Source organism: Balaenoptera musculus, chromosome 12, assembly GCF_009873245.2.
Source record: "Balaenoptera musculus isolate JJ_BM4_2016_0621 chromosome 12, mBalMus1.pri.v3, whole genome shotgun sequence".
In the NCBI taxonomy this organism is placed as follows: Eukaryota; Metazoa; Chordata; class Mammalia; order Artiodactyla; family Balaenopteridae; genus Balaenoptera; species Balaenoptera musculus.
Genome location: NC_045796.1, coordinates 65,997,127 through 66,020,018, shown reverse-complemented (window position 1 = coordinate 66,020,018; position 22,892 = coordinate 65,997,127).

The following is a 22,892-nucleotide window of genomic DNA, read 5'->3' as shown; positions in this document are numbered from 1 at the left end:
CACACACACACACACACACACACATACACACACCTCTACATCTTTTAAGTTCAAGAACTGGTATTGCACATAGTCAGTACACCAGCTTCTTGTCTCTCATGATAGATTTTTGCCTTCTCTCTTTCCCAGGGACCAAATGGAATTTCCGCTATACAAATGTCTCTTGTCTCTGGCTCTTTCTCTCTCCCTCTCTCCTTATTAATCACCTATCAATAAAGTCTAGCTATCTGAACAACTATGATAAAAACAGGACATATATTAAATGGATTTCCCCAAATAGATAATAATCCTAAGGAAGTTTCTATTGCTGTAAAAATCATTTTATTACCATCAACCAGACAACGGTGTGTGGGGAAGAAGGAGGTTTCCTTCCGGAAACAAAGACCCGAAGGATATAACCTCCAAATACTTCCTTGTCTTTCTTGTTAGCCGTCTCACTTTTGAGCACCGTGTGTTAGTCCCACAGACAATGCAGGTGGGCATCTCATTGTGATTTCAGTGAACTGGATTTCTGAGGAACACAAACTGTATAAGGACAAAGTACCGTACTAATTTTGGCTTAGATTTAAAGCACTTAGTGAATCTGTTTTTGTGCACTTTTCTAGCACAGAGGTCCTACTCTTAAGATACAATTTGGCTTGTCTTTCTATGGTATAAACCAATCCAGACAAAAGTCTTATGGCCTTTACATAATTTATTTGACTGAGTCCATATCTGTCAGACGTCCTGTTATCTCTTTCTCTTGGATCCCAGATCCCTATCTGTTTATCCTTTCTTGCTCCTATTTCTTAAAATGTTTACTATTAGAGTGAAACCTCTCCCAGATGAATCATTTCATCCTATAATCTCTCCAACTGCACTTTTAACCCGCAATTTCTTTATCTGAAAATTTTGGATTGCCCCTCAAAACAGGTTGAGTTGTAAAATCAAGGTGGACTAATCCATACAACCTTGGCATGTTGAGCTGCTGATACTTAAGTGTGACATAGTCATCATAATTGCCAGGAGGTAACGCTAACTGTAGTTGCACAAACAAAAACTTTATGAAAATCTCCTATAACTCACTTGAAGCAGAAATACAGCCAATGACTAAAGAAGGACAGGTTCAATTTCCTGGAAAGAATAGCTAAGGATTTGTCCCTCCTCTCAAAAATGTATTGATACTCATTTCACATCTTTCATTCAACTGTTGGAAGAATACATTGTATCACAGTAAGGAAACAAAGGTAGGACACAGCCAAAATTACTGTGCTATGCTAACAAGGGATAATGGAAAGGCTTTATTCCATGGAATATAACTAGTTACATGGGTCAATCAATACAAAGGGAGCCAAAAAGCTAAATGAAGTCATATTCTGAGAATAATGTCATATTCTAAATTGAAAGTTTTGATAAGCTGCAGTGATTACTGATAAAGTCCACTCTTCTGCTAACTAAACATTCCATTAATCTCATTACCATGTGATAAGTTATTCACCCATTCCCCAAGGGAGACATCCAATGTGCCCTCATTCAGTTACTGGATCAAATTCAAAGTTCACAATCTCTGGGTGATGCTCAGACTCAAATGTGATTCATTTTAATCGGAAATCTATGAAGTAAAATGATCAGTTTTAGTTTGGAAATCTATGAACTAAAAATCTAATGTATAATGATAAAACAAGATCAAGATAACCACAATTTTTTTTTCTGTTTAAAAGGAAAAGAGGGCTTCCCTGGTGGCGCAGTGGTTAAGAGTCCGCCTGCCAATGCAGGGGACACGGGTTCGATCCCTGGTCCTGGAAGATCCCACGTGCCGTGGAGCAACTAAGCCCGGGTGCCATAACTACTGAGCCCGCATGCCACAACTACTGAAGCCCGTGCACCTAGAGCCCATGCTCCACAACAGGAGAAGCCATCACAATGAGAAGGCTGTGCACCACAACAAAGAGTAGCCCCTACTTGCCACAACTAGAGAGAAAGCCCGCGTGCAGCAACGAAGACCTAATGCAGCCAAAAATAAATAAATAAATAAAATTTTTTTAAAAAAAGGAAAAGAATGAGAAACACACAAGAGTCACTGTTCCATAGCAATTCTGAAATCCAGCTGTACAGATGAATGAAGGTGCATTATCATGTACGTAAGGAATTGGGCCCCTTCTTGTTCTCTAGGAGGGCATCCCATCCATGGTTCTCCTTGGCCTTCAGTGCCACCTTCTGAAAGACCCTTTCTTTTTCATTAACTTCTCTGACTCCATCTGAAGTGGGCACTGGAGAATGTGTTTCCTGGAAAGACTGAGCAGCTTTCTCAGCATGCTTTCAGTAAATCAATCTCTTCTCCCGGAGCTATTTTCCAACTGGAAAGATTTACTGGGTGCTACATTAATTCATTCAGAAGTTTAATAGTGGGTGTGACAGCCATATTCTTTATTTGATCTTTGCCACACGGTGAGTTCTAATAAGATTTTGTTACTCAGTTGCCATTTCCATTGCACTTTTATTGGGTTGGTATAAGAAGTAGCTGCTTAGAAAATTATGAATTTCTGAATGCTGTTTTCTTTCTTTTCTGCTTGCACACCAGGTGCTGCTTTATATGACCACTCATCATTCCTACAGCACTTTGTCAATACCACCAACATTAACCAACACATACTACTAACCTGTTCTCCCACGTCTTCTTCTATAATGTATCATTATGTTTGAGTATGACTGTGTGTGTGTACAGTGTAAAAGCATATTTATCATTAGATGAATTGTCTGCCTTGCAAGTTACAGCAGGCAACAGTTCGCCAAATGTTTTGCCACTGCATAGTACAATAGCATACATTTTCATTATTTAGCCATTCAATATCTGTTTCTCTACCATCTACAGAGAAAATGTGTGTATAAAGCTCTTCATTTCTATGTACCCATTTGTGTACAGATCAGCATAAGATAGCTTATATTGCAAAAATAAACAACTCCTAAATATCAATGTTTTAAAATAGTACTCTTTTCTTGCTTCTGCTACATGTCTATCCAGGTCAGTAGAAGTGAACACTCTACATAGTCCTAGAGGTATCCAGACTAGTAAAACAATAACCATGTCATATGTTCCCAGTCTCTGTGTCAAAGCAGAAATAACAGCTTTGGAGATCTCATACAAGCAATTGAATGCTCCAATCTGGAAGTGCTACTAGAAGCTCATCAGCCAGAACTGGTTACAAGGGCTCACCCAACTACAAGAAGACTAGAAAGTGCAAATCTACCTGATGCCCAGAAGTAGGAAAAACTGAGAATATTTACCAAACAGCTCAGCTTCTTCAAGTTTAAACAATGGTAAATCCTGTTTACTTAGATACTATTTTTTCCCAGATCACTTTCACAAATAAATTTCTTCATTAGTCTAAGAATAGGTACTTCCCTATTTCGTATTCAACCTTACAATTCCATATTTTCAACTGCAAGTGGGATAACAACAATCTTATCTCAATCCAAATCCAACACAACGAAGTCCCAAGTTTAAATATTTTAACAGCAAACGTGACACCGTATTTAGATTGAGGTTAGGCTAGGTTAAATTTGTAGAGTGTTATGACACTTAGGCCTTTGGAGCACACTATGGTTATTATCTCATATCTAGAGTACAAAACAAATGATAGCTCAATTAACTACTTCATGAATAGAAATTACAGATACATTCCTTTTAACTAAGAGAAACATCATGTCTTTACTGACTGATATTATTCCTGACATATTTGTCAATCAAGTTTCAGATGTAGTCCTGGCTTTTTTATGACCTAAGGCTATTATTGCATTTAGTTCATACAACATCCAGCCCCATCTGCTGGAGCCTAACATTATTTCCCTAGTTGCTATTTCATACAACACGACAAAATTAAATATAGTTTATAAAATCCTCATAAGTTATCAATTAAATGAAAACTAAGGAAACAGAATAAAAATAGATGAAAGATGGTCAGTGAGCCATTGGCATTGCAAATTATTTCAAATTGACCTCAAAGATTGTACTTAGATTTTACATTGAGTTTCTGGACAATTGTTTTTGGTCCAAAAAGTTAGTAAATCATTGATATACAGACACAATAGAGATGAATTCTAAAAATCGGCAGAAGAAAACTTGTGATAGTTAGCATTTTTGAGAAACTTATTACAAGAACATATATGTATAACCCATGATACAGTTGAAACTACTTCATTTTTTTCTTGGTTATCTCCCAGTGCTGCTTTCAGGGAGCTGCCCATTTATTGAAAATAGAAGAGAATAGCATTGGTTTTGTTCTAAAATCGGTTGCCTTAATAAGAGTAGTTTAGAGTAATGCTTTCTTAAGTTCAATTAAACATGTTGGAACAATCACACAAGGCATCTTAAACATTCCTATTAAATACAGCATTTTCCCACAGAATAAATTTATACCAGGTATAAGCTGAGAGGAGGGTGAACACACATGTGGTTTTAAAATATCAGACACTCTTTCCTTTAGAGTTGAAAAAGGCAACATTTTTTTTACTGGAAAACAATTTATTTTCAGTGAGACACTTTGGAAAATTCTGGATCTCATCTCAACCTTCAATCAGAATGGAGAGAATTGTAAGGCTTGAACTGAAAAACACAAATGTTAAAAATGAACAAGAAATGTAGAGACAGGAAGAAGTGGTCTAGCTGTTAACTAGCTGTGTGACCCAGAGATACAAATAGGTCTGAACCTCAGTTATTTCACTGTAAGTTAAGGGTTATAATACTAACCCAAAGAGTTTTATAAGGCCTGTTACTTGCTACTACATGCAAGAACATTGGGTAAAGGGCAAACAACATATTATGCACATAAATGTTATTCCATCCTCTTCCTTTACATGTTTTCACCTATAGCTACAAATGAATACAGTGGATGATTCCTTATATTACATCAATATTATAAAAGCTAATATAAAGTGTTGGGAAGAGCAGTAGAACCTGCTTGCATTGTAAATTTTTTTCTTAAGTAATCATTGTTATAGGCTTTTAAATTTTATTTAGCAGATTCAAATAGTATTCAGGACCATGAAGTTTAGTCATATAGCTTGATTTAGATTATCATACAATGCTTGAAAAAGTTACAAACATACTTTAAAATGGTTACAAGTGTGTATGTACATATGTTAAGTGTATTTTTACACAACTAAAGAATCTACATATGTGTGTGGATATACACATGCATATACACACAGTGATATGTAGCAGCATAATGTAGTAGGGAATTAAAAGCAGCAACTTTGGAGCAAAATGGCTGGGTTTGAATGTCTGCTCTTTAGTAGTTATGTGACCTCAGAGACATTATTTAGCCTGTCCATTCTTCAATGTGTTTATTGGTACAATGGGAAAAAGAATAATATCTTCTTCAGTGGGTGTTAGAAAGATTTAAGATTGAGTGAGTTATTATGTGTAAAGTTCTTAGAATAGTATTTAACATAGTAAGAGTGTGTTAAATGAATAAAATCCTTTAAAATTAGGCTATAATATTAGATAACCTGTTTTTAACTTTTTCACCTAATATATCATAACATGGAAATAGCATTACTTTTCTTCCACAACATTTTGATGATTGAGTTATATTCAACTGGACTAGAGAGTACCTAGCAATGCTTTCTACTTGCATACGTATGCTTTAAAAAATTATTTAAGTAATGGGATCCTTGTAGCTCACTTTTTGCATATATCTGTCACAGTTTTCTTAAGGTAAATTCCCAGAATTTCTGGATCAAATGATATACACATTTAAAAAAACTAATATATTTCCAAATATCCCTTTCTAAAGATAGTACCAATTTGTACTCCCGTCAACTGTATGAGATTATTTTTGCATAGAAACTATACATACTAGATTTGGATTTTAATTAAGTACTGAGTATATTCTGGGCTGTGTTAAATTTTAAAAAAGTTAAAAAGTAAGGGCTTGGAAATTATGTTCCATGTAAATATATAGAGAGAAAACTGAAAGAATAGATGCTGAAATTTTAGCAGTCATTATCCTTGGATGGTGTGATGAAAAGCCTAGTATTTTTTTCCTCTGTTTTCTACTTTTTAAAGTTGTGTTGAGGGCTTCCCTGGTGGTGCAGTGGTTAAGAATCCCCTGCCAATGGGGATCCAGGAAGATCCCACATGCCACGGAACAACTAAGTCCGTGCGTCACAACTGCTGAGCCTGTGCTCTGGAGCCCACACACCTAGAGCTCCGCGACAGGAGAAGCCACCACAATAAGAGGCCTGCGCACTGAAGCAAAGAGTGGCCCCCACTCACCTCAACTAGAGAAAAGCCCGAGTGCAGCAACAAAGACCCAGTGCAGCCAAAAATAAAGTTCTATCGAGATTGGTTCAAGATGGCGGAGTAGAAGGACATGTGCTCACTCCCTCTTGCAAGAGCACCGGAATCACAACTAACTGCTGAACAATCATCTACAGGAAGACACTGGAACTCACCAAAAAAAAGATACCCCACATCCAAAGACAAAGGAGAAGCCGCAATGAGATGGTAGGAGGGGCACAATCACAATAAAATCAAATCTCACAACCTCTGGGTGGGTGACTCACAAACTGGAGCACACTTATACCACAGAAGCCCACCCACTGGAGTGAAGGTTCTGAGCCCCACGTCAGGCTTCACAACCTGGGGGTCTGGCAATGGGAGAAGGAATTCCTAGAGAATCAGACTTTGAAGGCTAGCGGGATTTGACTGCAGGACTCTGACAGGACTGGGGGAAACAGAGACTCCACTCTTGGAGGGCACACACAGAGGAGTGTGCACATCGAGACCCAGGGGAAGGAGCAGTGACCCCACAGAAGACTGAACCAGACCTACCTGCTAGTATTGGAGGGTCTCCTGCAGAGGCAGGGGTGGCTGTGTCTCACCGTGAGGACAAGGACACCGGCAGCAGAAGTTCTGGGAAGTACTCCTTGGCATAAGCCCTCTTGGAATCTGCCATTAGTCCCACCAAACAGCCAGGCAGGCTCCAGTCCTGGGTCACCTCAGGCCAAGCAACCAACAGGGGGGGAACCCAGCCCCACCCATCAGCAGACAATAGGATTAAAGTTTTACTGAGCTATGACCACCAGAGCAACACCCAGCTCTATCCACCACCAGTCCCTCCCATCAGGAAGCTTGTACAAGCCTCTTAGATAGCCTCATTCACCAGAGGGCAGACAGCAGAAGCAAGAAGAACTACAATCCTGCAGCCTGTGGAACGAAAACCACATTCACAGAAAGACAGACAAAATGAAAAGGCAGAGGACTATGTACCAGATGAAGGAACAAGATAAAACCCCAGAAAAACAACTAAACGAAGTGGAGATAGGTAACCTTCCAGAAAAAGAATTCAGAATAATGATAGTAAAGATGATCCAGGACCTCAGAAAAAGAATGGAGGCAAAGATGGAGAAGATGCAAGAAATGTTTAACAAAGACCTAGGAGAATTAAAGAACAAACAAACAGAGATGAACAATACAATAACTGAAATGAAAAATACACTAGAAGGAATCAATAGCAGAATAACTGAGGCAGAAGAACAGATAAGTGACCTGGAAGACAGAATGGTGGAATTCACTGCCATGGAACAGAATAAAGAAAAAAGAATGAAAAGAAATGAAGACAGCCTAAGAGACCTCTGTGACAACATTAAACACAACAATATTCACATTATAGGGGGCCCCAGAAGGAGAAGAGAGAGAGAAAAGACCTGAGAAAATATTTGAAGAGATTATAGTCGAAAACTTCCCTAACATGGGAAAGGAAATAGCCACTCAAGTCCAGGAAGCACAGAGAGACCCAGGCAGGATAAACCCAAGGAGACATACAGCAAGACACATAGTAATCAAATTGACAAAAATTAAAGACAAAGAAAAATTATTGAAAGCAACAAGGGAAAAACGACAAATAACATACAAGGGAACTCCCATAAGGTTAACAGCTGATTTCTCAGCAGAAACTCTACAAGCCAGAAGGGAGTGGCACAATATATTTAAAAGGATGAAAGGAAAGAACCTACAACCAAGATTACCCTACCCAGCAAGGATCTCATTCAGATTCGTCAGAGAAATCAAAAGCTTTATAGACAAGCAAAAAGAGAATTCAGCACCACCAAACCAGCTCTACAAAAAAAGAAAATTACAGACCAATATCACTGGTGAATATAGATGCAAAAATCCTCAGCAAAATACTAGCAAACAGAATCCAACAACACATTAAAAGGATCATACACCATGACCAAGTGGGATTTATCCTAGGAATGCAAGGATTCTTCAATATACGCAAATCAATCAATGTGACACACCATAGTAACAAATTAAAGGAGAAAAACCATATGATCATCTCAATAGATGCAGAAAAAGCTTTTCACAAAATTCAGTACCCATTTATGATAAAAACTCTCCAGAAAGTGGGCACAGAAGGAACCTACCTCAACATAATAAAGCCAAATATGACAAACCCACAGCAAACATCATTCTCAATGGTGAAAAACTGGAAGCATTTCCTCTAAGATCAGGAACGAGACAAGGATGTCCACTCTCACCACTATTATTCAACATAGTTTTGGAGGTCCTCCCACGGCCATCAGAGGAGAAAAAGAAATGAAAGGAATACAAATTGGAAAAGAAGAAGTTAAACTGTCACTGTTTGCAGATGACATGATACTATACATAGAGAATCCTAAAGATGCCACCAGAAAACTACTACTAATTAATGAATTTGGTAAAGTAGCAGGATACAAAATTAATGCACAGAAATCTCTTACATTCCTATACACTAACAACAAAAGATCAGAAAGAAAACTTAAGGAAACACTCCCATTCACTATTGCAACAAAAAGAATAAAATACCTAGGAATAAACCTACCAAAGGAGGTAAAAGGCCTGTACTCAGAAAACTGTAACACTGACGAAAGAAATCAAAGATGACACAAACAGATGGAGAGATATACCATGTTCTTGGATTGGAAGAATCAATATTTTGAAAATGACTATACTACCCAAAGCAATATACAGATTCAATGCAATTCCTATCAAATTACCAGTGGCTTTTTTTTACAGAACTAGAACAAAAAATCTTAAAATTTGTATAGAGACACAAAAGACTCCGAATAGCCAAGCAATCTTGAGGGAAAAAAATGGAGCTGGAAGAATCAGACTCCCTGACTTCAGACTATACTACAAGGCTACAGTCATCAAGAAAATATGGTACTGGCACAAAAACAGAAATATAGATCAATGGAATAGGATAGAAAGTCCAGAGATAAACTGACACACCTATGGTCAACTGATCTATGACAAACGAGGCAAGGATATACAATGGAGAAGAGACAGCCTCTTCAATAAGTGGTGCTGGGAAAACTGGACAGCTACATGTAAAAGAATGAAATTAGAACACTCCCTAACACCATACACAAAAATAAACCTAAATGTAAGACCAGACACTATAAAACTCTTAGAGGAAAACACAGGCAGAATACTCTATGACATAAATCACAGCAAGATCTTTTATGACCCACCTCCTAGAGTAATGGAAATAAAAACAAAAATAAACAAATGGGACCTAATGAAACTTAAAAGCTTTTGCACAGCAAAGGAAACCACAAACAAGACGAAAAGACAACCCTCAGAATGGGAGAAAATATGTGCAAACGAATCAACCGGACAAAGAATCAATGTCCAAAATATATAAACAGGTCACGCAGCTCAATATTAAAGAAACAAACAAACCAGTAAAAAAATGGGCAGAAGACCTAAATAGACATTTCTCCAAAGAAGACATACGGATGGCCAAGAGGCACATGAAAAGCTGCTCAACATCACTAGTTATTAGAGAAATGCAAATCAAAACTACAATGAGGTATCACCTCACACCAGTTAGAATGGGCATCATCAGAAAATCTACAAACAACAATGCTGGAGAGGGTGTGGAGAAAAGGGAACCCTCTTGCACTGTTGGTGGGAATGTAAATTGATACAGCCACTATGGAGAACAGTATGGAGGTTCCTTAAAAAACTAAAAATAGAACTACCATACGACCCAGCAATCCCACTACTGGGCATATACCCTGAGAAAACCATAATTCAAAAAGACACATGCACCCCAATGTTCATTGCAGCACTATTTACAATAGCTAGGTCATGGAAGCAACCTAAATGCCCATCGACAGACGAATGGATAAAGAAGATGGGGTACATATATTACTCTGCCATAAAAAGGAATGAAATTGGGTCATTTGTAGAGATGTGGATGAACCTAGAGACTGTCATACAGAGTGAAGTAAGTCAGAAAGAGAAAAACAAATATCGTATATTAACGCATATATGTGGAATCTAGAAAAATGGTACAGATGAACTGGTTTGCAAGGCAGAAAGAGAGACACAGATGTAGAGAACAAATGTATGGACACCAAGGGGGGAAAGTGGCGGGGGGTGGTGGTGGGATGAATTGGGAGATTGGGATTGACATGTGTACACTGATGTGTATAAAATGGATGACTAATAAGAACCTGCTGTATAAAAAAATAAATAAAATAAAATTCAATAAAAATAAAAGTAACAGAAAACGCTGAAAAAATAAAATTAAAAAATAAAGTTGTGTCATTTTGTAATAAGATTGTCACAAAAGTGCAGATTCATATTTTATTTTCTGTAATGGAGGAATCTAGTGATGCATTCAAGTAGTATTTGATGGTATCATCTATGCCATCAATCTATCATTTTGATCTACTTTTGATAATTAATTACTTTTGATAATTAATTTGCATCTTGAAGAGAGTGGAATCTTTCAAATTTATTAATTATTATAATTTATGCATTTTAAGACACTGCTTAATTTTTCTGAGATTTTTGTTTAGGGTTCTTTTATTTTGTACGTACATTTTGTCCTTTGTTTTCTTAGGACTTTGCTAAGCTTATTTCTTGAACATCTCTTCAGACACATCAGATTGACAGGGCATCTTGCTGTTCCTGATGCAGATGCCATGAGTTCCATTGTGTAACAGAACTTTCCTAGTTAATACATACAGGTCAGCATGTTGTGTACTGAGTTGACTTCCTTTGTTGATTTCATTCTTCTTTACCAGTATTGAAGTCTCCGGTCACTATGCTGCTCCTATGCCTTCAAATATCTGAGTACTTTTCTGGTGGAAAAAGAAACTCCAGGAAACACTTCTCACTTCAGACATTTTCCGAACCTGTAATACGCACAGGGATGCGGGCACTTTCTCCCATGGCAGCTGGGTTGCAAGTAATAGCAGGAGCTGCAAGGCTTTTAGAGACCTAAGCTCAGAACTCACACAGCACCACTTGTGCCACACTCTTTATCAGTCAAGAAAGCCATAGGACCCGCCCAGATTCAAGGGGTGGGAAAAGACACTCTACCTATTGATGGGAGATACTGCAAAGAACTGTGGCCATCTTAGCAATCTGCAATCTACCATGTACCCCATTCAAGGTTCTACACTTATCTATTATTATTTTTCCAATAAAAACCATTTATGAGGTATTGTAATTCTTGGAATTTTGTCTTTCAAATCTACCTCTCTTGATTCTCTTTCTTCACAAATATAGTCTACAAGTTTGAAATCTTTTAAAATTATCTGATTTCCTTTTTATAACAAAACTGTGACAATTTTTATCAATAATTATGTCTATTCATTAAGCTGATAAGCAGCAATTCATTTCTCATTAGTAGCTCGTTATTTAATTTACTTATCTAAATATCTAAAAGACCTCTAATAATCAGTGAAAACAAATGGATTGTACATTTCTTCTTTAAAAGAGTATAACTGATTCACTTTGTTAAAAGCAGAAACTGACACCATTGTAAAGCAATTATACTCTAATATAGATGTAAAGAGTAAATAGAGTAAAGCAATTATACTCTAATAAAGATGTTAAAAAATTTAAAAAAAAAATAAATAAAGTTAAAATAAAATTAAAGGAAAATAAAAGAGTACCTCTCAGGTATCTGAAGCCTGCAAATAAAATCTTGAGCCAATGAACTTTCTGAGACCACAAATCTGAGAGGCTCTCCTTGAATTTGAATATGAATGAGAAATGACTGGGTTTAATAGTTGATGATTTTATCCAAGTTTGTTCTATTGTTTCTTAGGAAGTAATTACTGTCAAAGATAATTCCAAGTCTGGTCTGACTCCAGTTATTTTGACTGTTATATTGCAATAATGATAAAATCTCGCTATGTAGTTATATGTTTAAACCCATATGTATTTCCTGTTGACGCTCTTGTAGTTGTAAATTGTAGAATTTATTATGAGACGATTTTTTGCCAATACTATCATACAAAGTCTTAGTGTTTATTTCTGCTAACTCACATGTCATTTTGATGCTTATGTGTTTAATTGGTCTTAGGAATAATAACGTATTAATAATTAACTTCTCTATTGCAAGCTTTAATGCTCTAGAATTTTCAGCCTCTTACCTATAGCTTAGAGATGACAGACGTGGCCCGGTGGTCGTGTGACACGTCGTATTAACATATATTGTTACAGAAAGGTTTTTAAATATATATTAGTTTGTAGCCATTATAATGTTTTTTGTTTCAGTGTCTCTGCTCATGCTGCCTTCTTCCTGTACATAAATGTACCTGTCTCTGATTTCACTGAGTTGTTTGTATTTCTCTCTCAATCTCCCCCTCTTTCTGTGTGTGTGTATCTACACAGGATCTGGCTCGACTCCAGTACTTGACCACCATGTATTCACTTGACTTAAGGTGATATATTTAAAACATCTTCCCAACTAGCCCCTTTCTGTTACTGATGTGCGGCCCTAACAGGAAGTAGTCTGCTCATTGCTGACTTATAATATGTACTTGTTTCTGTGTTAGGCATTTTGGTTATGTTCTCTATGTTATGGTGTCATCAGGAATGCTATCTTGGAAAAAAAATCCATCATGTTACAGTTTCCTTTGCACAGCAATGTCATTTGACAACTCTATTATTCTTCTCCGGTTTAACTTTGGTGAAATTAAGTGTCAGCAGAAAAATATTTTGTTGGTTTTTATTTCCCAAAGTACATATTAAGTTTGTTTTTAAGAAGCTGTAGCATATTGTTTCTATTCATCCATAAAACAAATGACTCTCAAACATTCCATAAGATAAAGTGAAAAGCAATATCTGTTTTGTTTTGGGTTTTTTTTGGAGTTTTTTTTCCCCCTATCATCATAGGATAGTTTACAACATAAGCAGCAGAATGATGTTTTATATTCACAGGATGGTGAAAACCCTTCTGAAATAATTATCTTTTATGGATTTAATTTCTTAGGTGATATGGCTTGTGTATCTCAATAAATGTACATGTGTCTAGCTGTGATTAACAAGGAAAACTTGCAGGTAAAACCCAGTAAGGTGATATATGCTCATTAAGGACGAACACCATAATATCCTGTAGGATCATTTTGGCTCCGACTTCATCACTTGACATGAATTGTCAATATACAGAAGAGTTTAAATATAAATATTAGTATATTTGAAACTTCCACTTGGCTCTGCTGCCAAAAGTTTGGTTCAGTTATCATGACTGTGACATTTGTGAAGCTATTTCCTTAGATATCTTAGATAAAGAATTTAATTTCTATACTGGCCTATGTACACATAGGATAATAACACTTGGTAAAATTTTATGAGGGAGCATGGCTAATCAAAAAGTAAACAGTTTTGAGTCAGTCATATCTGGTTGGAATTCTGTATCCTCTATTTTACTTTTCATATATTAGACTCTTTAACCTTGAGTTTTCTGTTCTGTGAAATGGGGTTATCAATATCTAAAATATAGGAATGTTGAGAAGCATAAGTGGATGTATGTAGAATGCCTTATACTTGGAAGCTGCTAAATCATATTAGTTTCCATTTTGTCTGTCACTATCCTCAGCTATCAAAACATTTTTATACAGTCATTGTTATCACAACATACTAGTGCAGTGATTTTTTTTCAATGTTCAAAGGTGAGGTATGGAGAAATTTTCAAGCCTTTTCCTCCTATGATACACGGTTACAGAAAAGAATATTAAAGGAATATTAGCCAAAAATCTTGTCAAAGAGAAACCGAGTAAATCACATATTGAAATTGCACATAGAAAGTTACGTTTTGGACTTCCCTGGTGGTGCAGTGGTTAAAAATCTGCCTGCCAATGCAGGGGACATGGGTTCGAGCCCTGGTCCGGGGATGATCCCACATGCCAGAGAGAAACAAACCCGTGCGTCACAACTACTGAGCCTGTGCTCTAGAGCCCGCGAGCCACAAATACTGAGTCCGTGTGCCGCAACTACTGCAGCCCGCGCGCCTAGAACCCATGCTCTGCAACAGACAAGCCACCACAATGAGAAGCCCACGCACCACAACGAAGAGTAGCCCCTGATCGCCACAACTAGAGAAAGCCCGCGCACAGCAACGAAGACCCAATGCAGCCAAAACTTAAATAAATAAATAAATAAAAAGAAGGGTTATGTGTCAAAATAATCCTGTTTTTTTTTTAACAGAAAAATGAACTTGGAACTAGATAATATTTGAAAATGTTTTTAAATTAATGTATTTTTTTCATGCACCAAATTTTATTATTAAATACTGATATCATGCTAGGCACTGATCTGGGTATTGCTGTGTAAACTGAAAAGTATACATCCATGTCCAAAGACATATTTGAGTGTAATTTCTTCACCTGTCAATACATATATGAGAGTTGCATTATATAATGCTACTACTAAGAATATAAATTACTTTTTAAAGAATATATAGAATATGGAAAAAGAAACCTGGTGTCGTAAGCATTTTTATATATCAGGTAACAAAGCTGGAGGCCAATTTGGCTCTCTAGCCCTTTAAGTGTTTTCTCTGTAGTTACTTATGCAACGAAGCTGGCTTAAGATGTTCAGTATTTCTGATTTGCCAGCTGAATATCATCCATATACGTTAACTGGCATTTAAGAATTTTCTTCACGTTGCCTCAGCTTTCTGTTGCAGATTTTTCTCTAAGGTCTTTCTTATGTATATGGTTCCTCTAAACAATTTGATCTTTGTGCTTTTGGACCTGCCCTGCCCTTTCCTGCATCTGTGATTTTATTCACACATACCTCTTTGTAGATTATCCTACTCCATGTTATTTCTTAACAAAACCAACTCCTCCCTTTTTGAGGAAAAGCCCAGTTTCTGTGTATGAAATCTCTGAACCCCTTAATACAAAAGTAACAACAAATTTTGTACCTACTAAATACTTAGATCTTTAAATAAACTCAGTCCTTAAACAGTTCTACAGAACACAAGTTCTCCTAATTTTATTGATAGAAACAATATACCTCAGAGATTTAAGAAAACTGACAAGTAACAGAGGTATAGAGTGGTAAAACTTGACAGTGACCAAATTTTAGAAGATCCAATTTTCTTTGTTTTCTCTCTCTTATTTTCTTTTTTTACAGGAAATCCTACCTAACAATGCTTTTCCAGGCACTTATTTATATTTCAGTCTACCATTCATAATGCCTATTTTATCATCCCACTAAGATATAACTGTTTTAAAGGCAGCAATTGTATATTACTCATCTAGGGGAGCTAAATAAAATACTTTGAAAAAATAAAGAAACCTAAAAATTATCACAGATTTTCAGACAGCCCCAGGCAAAAAAAAAAAAAAAAAAAAAAAAAAAGATAATAGGCCATTTTCTTGTCAGATTTCTGCAAGCTCTAGACAACAACCAATAATCAAGAATTGCTGATGTATTAAAAAAAAACAAAGAAATATTCTAAAAATAAAATCATGGAATGTAGTTTAAAAATGCGTCAGCATCATTTCAACAAACAAGTCTGTAACTAAGCATCCAGATGCTAAACATATCAGAGAATAATAACAGAAAAAGGTCAACTAACTACAAAGCTGAAAGTACAAGGCAGAACAGAGAGAGAAAAGGCTGTTTGATTCAGAAGACATTAATACAAGCTATGTTTTTGTTGTTATTGTTTGATTTAGAGAAGTATGAAGATCCGCAAGTTTTCCTTCTGTTTTTATTGCTTAGTTTGTTATGGGTCATAATCTTTTACAAGATTTAAGGGTGATTCTCTATTGCTATTTGCCTGGAGCTAATATGTAACCTTTGGGAAGCGCTCTGTGAGCAGATCTTACATCTTTGACTTTTTTCTCTACTGTTTTTTTGCCGAAACGTTTCTCCTGTTTCTCTGCTGGCTCTGACTTTAATCTTTGTATGTGTTCTTTTAATTATTTTGATGATTTTCATTAAAAGCCTGAGAACCTTTTTAAGGACTCATTTGAAGAAAATAGAAGATTTAAGCAGAATAAATGTATTCTTTGAAGAAAGAAACTATTACTACAACTTTCAAGAATCTTTATTTCATGTTGTAGAGCTCAAAAAAATAAAACCCTCATATATGTTACGTAAGTTGGATACATAAATTAAAATTTTGTTTCAAGCTTCTACACCACTGATTAATAACTAAACCTTATTTGAGGCCAGAAATCATTCTCCTCAATTCTAGTATAACTTGAATAATCATACCTGACTATAAATGGGCAGAGGGAGCTGACTGTGATTGATTAGATCTACTCCAATTCATATACTTCAGGTTAAAATATCCAAAATATTTTTGTCAGTTTGTTTGTTGTTTCCACAAAGAATCAGAGAAAATTAGGTGAGAAGAATCTAAATGCTATGGGTAACTATTTAGGTTTTTCTACATAGCTGTCTATCTATCTAGCTAGCTATCTAGATCTAGATCTAGATATAGATATAGATACATATAATCAATTAAAGTTGTTTTCCTGAATTGTGTCCCAGACTTCAGACCTCTGTTGGACTCTGGATTTTTAAGGAGTTTTCAACTCATGTGTCAAGAATTATCTGTAGATAAATAAACATTTAGATAAATAAATGCATAGCTCATCTTTTTCATATAGATATGTAACCGAAAAGAACAAACCTGACTCCATATTGAATCTATTCCTTTAGCTCTAACCTTTGTGCTCTGTTGCTTATGCTTAGTCATGCTGCCTCTGCACCTTCCTTAAAAGAGTGTTGCCTATAGCCTGAAATATACAGGGTAGCCCATTCTAAAGGCTCTGACCTTTAAAGGTATAACACTTTTCCATTCATATAGAGATAAAAAGTTGCAAATAGAGAATAACATTTCTCTAGTGGGAGGTTTATAGGAACACCATGATGGGAGCTATGTGAACAGCTGCCAGACCAAAGGATTCTGGCACCAAGAAGTGTGCAACAACCATCCACAACTCCTCCCCTTTTAGTAAAAAAGAAGCCTGAATTCCAACTCTAGTGAGATGGTTCTTTGGGACACTAGTCCACCATCTTTCTCAGTCTGCTGGCTTTCCAAATAAAGTCACTATTGCCTGCCCCAACACCTCATCTGTCTATTTATTGACCTGTCATGTGTCAAGCAGTACAAGCTTGGACTTGGTGACAGACAGATGCTAGTATGCTCAACAAAGTAGAAGAAATTGAATGTTACTAAATTCACAGTCATCTTTTGTCATTTTGTAACTGCTAAATCAACAAAGACTACAACTACTGTCATGTGGAGACCACACTATTTTTTTGAGATCAAATTTAAAAGGGCTTCTCTAATTGGAAATGACTGGGAAGTATAGTTAGAGAGAAATGTATATTTATTTAACTACATACCTCTTCTGTAGGTGTATGTGGCTTTGTAACCCAGTTTCAAGAGTCAGCATCTACGTTAATATGTCTGCTTTTAGTTCAAAATGCCTCCTGTCTTTCTGCCCTGTTTTCATGTAGGCTTCACTTGGAATTCCTTGTCTATCATTTGCTGGCATTCTCTCAGCAGCTCTCTGTGCTGACTGGTACAAAAATTCTATTCAATTAGTATACATTTTAAGGAGTCAACAGAAGATTCTAAGTATGCTTGGAGAGATTATCTGACAAACTTAATTCTTTATAGCACCAAGAGTCAAAATTCAAACTTCTGCTTTATCCAAAGATGAAGTAAAAGGGACCACATTTACCCTTTTTCTTAAACAACCAAACATTAGAAGGAAATGTATGGAACAATAGTTTAAACCATTGGACATCAGGCAACAACAGACAGTGATCCATGAGAAATGGGAAACAGAAGAGATGAGCCCTATGACTAGGGCAGCTTATTTCCTTGATAAGAGTTTTTAGGCTGCAGCATAGAGAAGAAGCCAGACAAAGTTCAACAGACTTTCTGAGTTTAATGAGGTAAGGCGGAGAGTCTGGGGAAATTGAAGTGAATGGAGTACATTAAACAGAGTACAGGGGAGAGAACTTTACAGGAAAAGAACACCTGAGATCTGTTTATGTAACCCTCAGGAATTGCCTGGTGGTCCAGCGGTTAGGACTCCATGCTTCCACTGCCATAGGCCCGGGTTCAATCCCTGGTCTGGGAACTAAGATCCTGCAAGACACGTGGCATGGCCAAAAAAACCAAAAAACAACACCTGTTTATGTAACCCTCAAACATCCAGTCAAGTACTGATTATCACAGGACTGTGAAGAAACTACCTGAAACTGGAAAAAGAACCACCCAAAAGGATTAGAGAGAATAGCACCTGGTACATACATAGGGTCAGGAATAATGTCTGGGCCCACCAGCCAGACTGAAAAATTATCATAATTCATAGTCATTGAATGGAGTAAGCAGAGGAATCTTGCCTCAGTTGTAGGGCAAACACTAGACTAAACACTGCTCCGGCTTACATAGCACATCTTAAAAGTGAGATCTGAAAGAATCAAATGTCCCAAGAGATTTAACTGTGACCCAGAACAAAGCTCATGAATATTTATAGGAAAACAAAGATATCTATTGCCTAACAAGGTAAATTCACAATGACTGGCATCCAACCAAAAAAAAAATGGCAGAGGTGTAAAGAAGGAAAATATAATCTATAATGAGGAAACAGATCAATCACTTGATATAAACCCAGAATGATATAAATATTAAAATTAGCAGATAAGGATATTAAAAGAGTTATCATAAATGTTTTAGTATGTAGTGAATGTATGCATGTATTCCATATTTTCAAAAAGAGACATGAAAGGTATATTAAAGAAGATTAATTAAACTCTTAGAAATTAAAATGTCTGAGATGGAAAAAAAAAACCACACCCTGGATTGTATTACCTGAGTAGATATTTTAGAAGAAAAGATTAGTGAACTTGAAATTAAGACAGAGAAAAAAAGTATTTTTAAATGAACAAAGCAATCTGTGGGAAAATTTTAAGCAGCCAAATACACATATATTAGGGTCCCCTAAAGAGAGAGAGCTGGAATAGAAAAAAAAAAATGTGAAGAAACAATACTCTAAATATTTTCAAATTTGATGAAAAAATATAAAACCAGAAGTCCAAGAAGTACAATGTACCCTAAGTATTAGAAACCTACAAAACAACAGCAAGGAATATTGTAATCAGATTGCTCAAAACCAGTGATAAAAATAAAATCCTAAAAGGAGCCAGCAGAAAGAAAGCACAATTTGTACAGAAGAACAAACATACAGATGATGACAGATTTCCCATTGGAAAGAGTCAAAGGGAGGAAATGGTAGAGCAATGTTTTTAAAGTGCTGAAAGAAAAAAAAAAAAACTGACAATCTAGAACTCTATATTCTGTAAAATCTCATTCCAAAACAAAAAAATAAAGATTTTTTCAAATCTACAAAAGTTGAAAGAACTTATCAGAACAGACCTGCACGAAAAATATGTAAAATTAGTCCTTCAGGCAGAAGAAAATGCATGCCAGATGGAAATATGGATCTACACAAAGGAACTGAGGTCACTAGGAACTGAGGTTACACAGAAATATGTGTAAGATTTGTTCTTATTATTTAAATATATTTAAAGTGTAATTGAGTGTAGAAACAAAAATAAAAATGTATACTGTAGTATAATGTAAGGGATTTATGGAATATGTATTAGCAAAATGTGTGAAAACAATATAAGGCAATGAGGGGAGAGAGGAAATCTATCATTGTGAGGTTTTTATACTATATGTTAGGTTCTTATAGACATATATCTTGAAGGTCGACTGTGATAAGATAAAAATGCATAACATAAATCCTAAAGCAATCAACAAAGAAAATAAAATTGGATTCAAAAAATATTTAGTTAATCCAAAATAATGCAGAAACCCCCAGAGCAAACTCACACAATTATGTATATTGTGATAGCAATTTTATAGGCACAGAACCACGAGGGATAGTAACTTGCCTGAGGTCCCTCAGCTAAGTGTCAGAGTCAGAAACTGACTTCAGAGCTCAGGCTCTAGGCCGTTATGTTGATAGAAGACATACTTCAGTTGAGGATGGTATACATCTTCCCACTAGAGAAATAAAATCACCCCTACATCTCTGTCTCACACTGACTCTGAATCCAGGATTAATAGTCAAAAGAGACTTACGCTTCTGTCAAGAAAAATTATGAAAGACTTTAAAGTGGGCAAAATAATGATTATTAGGTATCCAATCTGCAGTACCTTTCAGGGTCCACTTCTACCTTTCATAATCTTTGAGCTATGCTATCATTTTGTATTTTATAGAAGTTTGATAATAATGCAAGTGAGCCTTGTCTATAGCAATGCAAAATGAACTGTGTCTGGTGGAATGCAACTGACTATTGGCCTGTGGGTATTGATCTGTTCTTCCTCTATTCTTAAATTCATTTCAGCATTCCTGATGGCCTATATATATCTGGAACTTGCAATTCTCCTTTGAACCTATTATAATATCCCACTGGTTTTCTCTCTCTCTCTTTTTTTTTTTTTTTTTTTTGGCTGCATTGGGTCTTTGTTGCTGTGCGGGGGCTTTTTCTAGGTACGGAGAGCAGGGGCTACTCTTCATTGGCGGTGCGCGGGTTTCTCATTGCAGTGGCTTCTCTTGTTGCAGAGCACGGGCTCTAAGTGCATGGGCTTCAGTAGTTGTGACTCACTGGCTCTAGAGCGCAGGCTCAGTAGTTGTGGCGCACATGGGCTTAGTTGCTCCACAGCATGTGGGATCTTCCTGGACCAGGGATCAAACCCATGTCCCCTGCATTGGCAGGAGGATTCTTAACCACTGAACCACCAGGGAAGTCTCTCTCTTTTTAATTAATTAAAGTAATTGATGCATATTCATTTTGTATTTTTATGAGTTATGATACTATCTTTTAAAAAAATTATACTTTAGCATTGTATAACTACTAGATAACAAAATCGAAGTAAACAAGAGAGTTGACTCTCAGATGGATGTCGAGCAGGAATTGTGAAGAGTTTTATCTTCCCCATAAAGATACTGGTTGCTTTTAAGTAAAACTGACATTCGCTGCAGTTGATGATTGTTTTTTTAAATTGATATGGTATTTGATAACCAGGGCTTTCAGATTATGTCATTGACAAAATTCTGCTTCATCCATAATGGCACACTTGGTTGGCCAAGCTCTATTTGGCTGTTGTCTTAACACCAGCCCCTTCCCTAACACACACATAAAACTTGACATCTGCAAGTAGTTAAGGCCTGTAGAGACGCCCTCCTGTGACTGCAAAACCTTACAAATATAGTAGTTCGGCCTGAATGACCTTTTCAAGAACTAACTCCCCATAACATAGCTCCCGACAAAGGATGCAGGATTAGAACTCACTTTGTATAAAAATGGCAGTGGGATCCAACACCTATCAAAGACATACCTAATGTTCCAGTGTGATGCCAATCACACTGGAAATTGTTTAAGTAAGTACTTCTCAAAACTTACTGGGTACTCATGTTAAAATACCCACAGTTTTGGAGAAGATGAATAGATAAACCAATAGCTTATCTTTGCATTTCATAAGACTTCTTCCCCTTGTAAAATGAGTCACTGAAATCCCATTAAGTGATAAGTCCTCCAGTGTATTAATGGTTTTTGAAATAAATTATTTGATGATGAGTTAAGAAAAGAAATTTAAAACTCATATGTATGGAGTATGCATGTATTTAACCGAGGGTCAATAAAAATGAAAAGAAATCATTGGGGAAATTATAATGTAAATCAATGGAAAAATTATTCAATTTGAAATGCTATCCAAAAAAATAATAATAATAAGGAAAGAAGGAAGGGAGAGGAAAAGAGATTCGATACGAACTCTGAGATGTGTGAGAGTTTTGCAACAGTTAAGAAGTTGCAAGATCCTAAACCTTAGAAAAAGTCTGATTTATTGGGTTTATATTCTATCCCCAGGTATGTTAGAGATTTCAGAGACTTTTCTTGACTCCCTTGTAAGCTCAAACCCATGTGAAACCCCATATGTCTAAAAAAATACATTCTAAGCTCCAATCAGATAGCTCACATATAAATATTTAAAGCACAATTCACTCCTAAGTTGCTAAATGCCTTTATTACTTTAGTTGAAGGGAAAAAGTTTATTAGCCATTTATCTTCCTTCATCTTAATGATGTCAAACAAGCTTCTTTTCATTCCATAAATCAAAACTTAGCAACTCTTAGCATGAGTTCTTTATCAGACATTATTCTATTATTTTCTTATAAATATAACTATTTCTGGGGTTTAGCTGTCTGATTTTGATAACATGACAATATGGTAGTAACAGTTCTTATAGTTTTAAACTACAGTGATTTATTAAGGTGACAAATTAAGATGTCCTAACAAGATAAGTTTTAATAGCCAAGTTCAGGTATAAGGAGGCCTTGTCTATGGAAGTGCAGGACCCAGAACATATCATTAAGTCATCTATTCTATAAGCTTAATATCTCTATGCAGACTAAATGTGGAAGTTGTGTTATGGTGAGTGTTTTAACCAATAGTTAGTAACCACTGACAACAAGAACAGCAGCTGGTCGGCAGGTAGATGATTTGAGGGAAGAGGTATCACAGATGACCAGAGACAGCTGAGGCAGGCCTAGGGAGCAGGTTGCATGCTGAT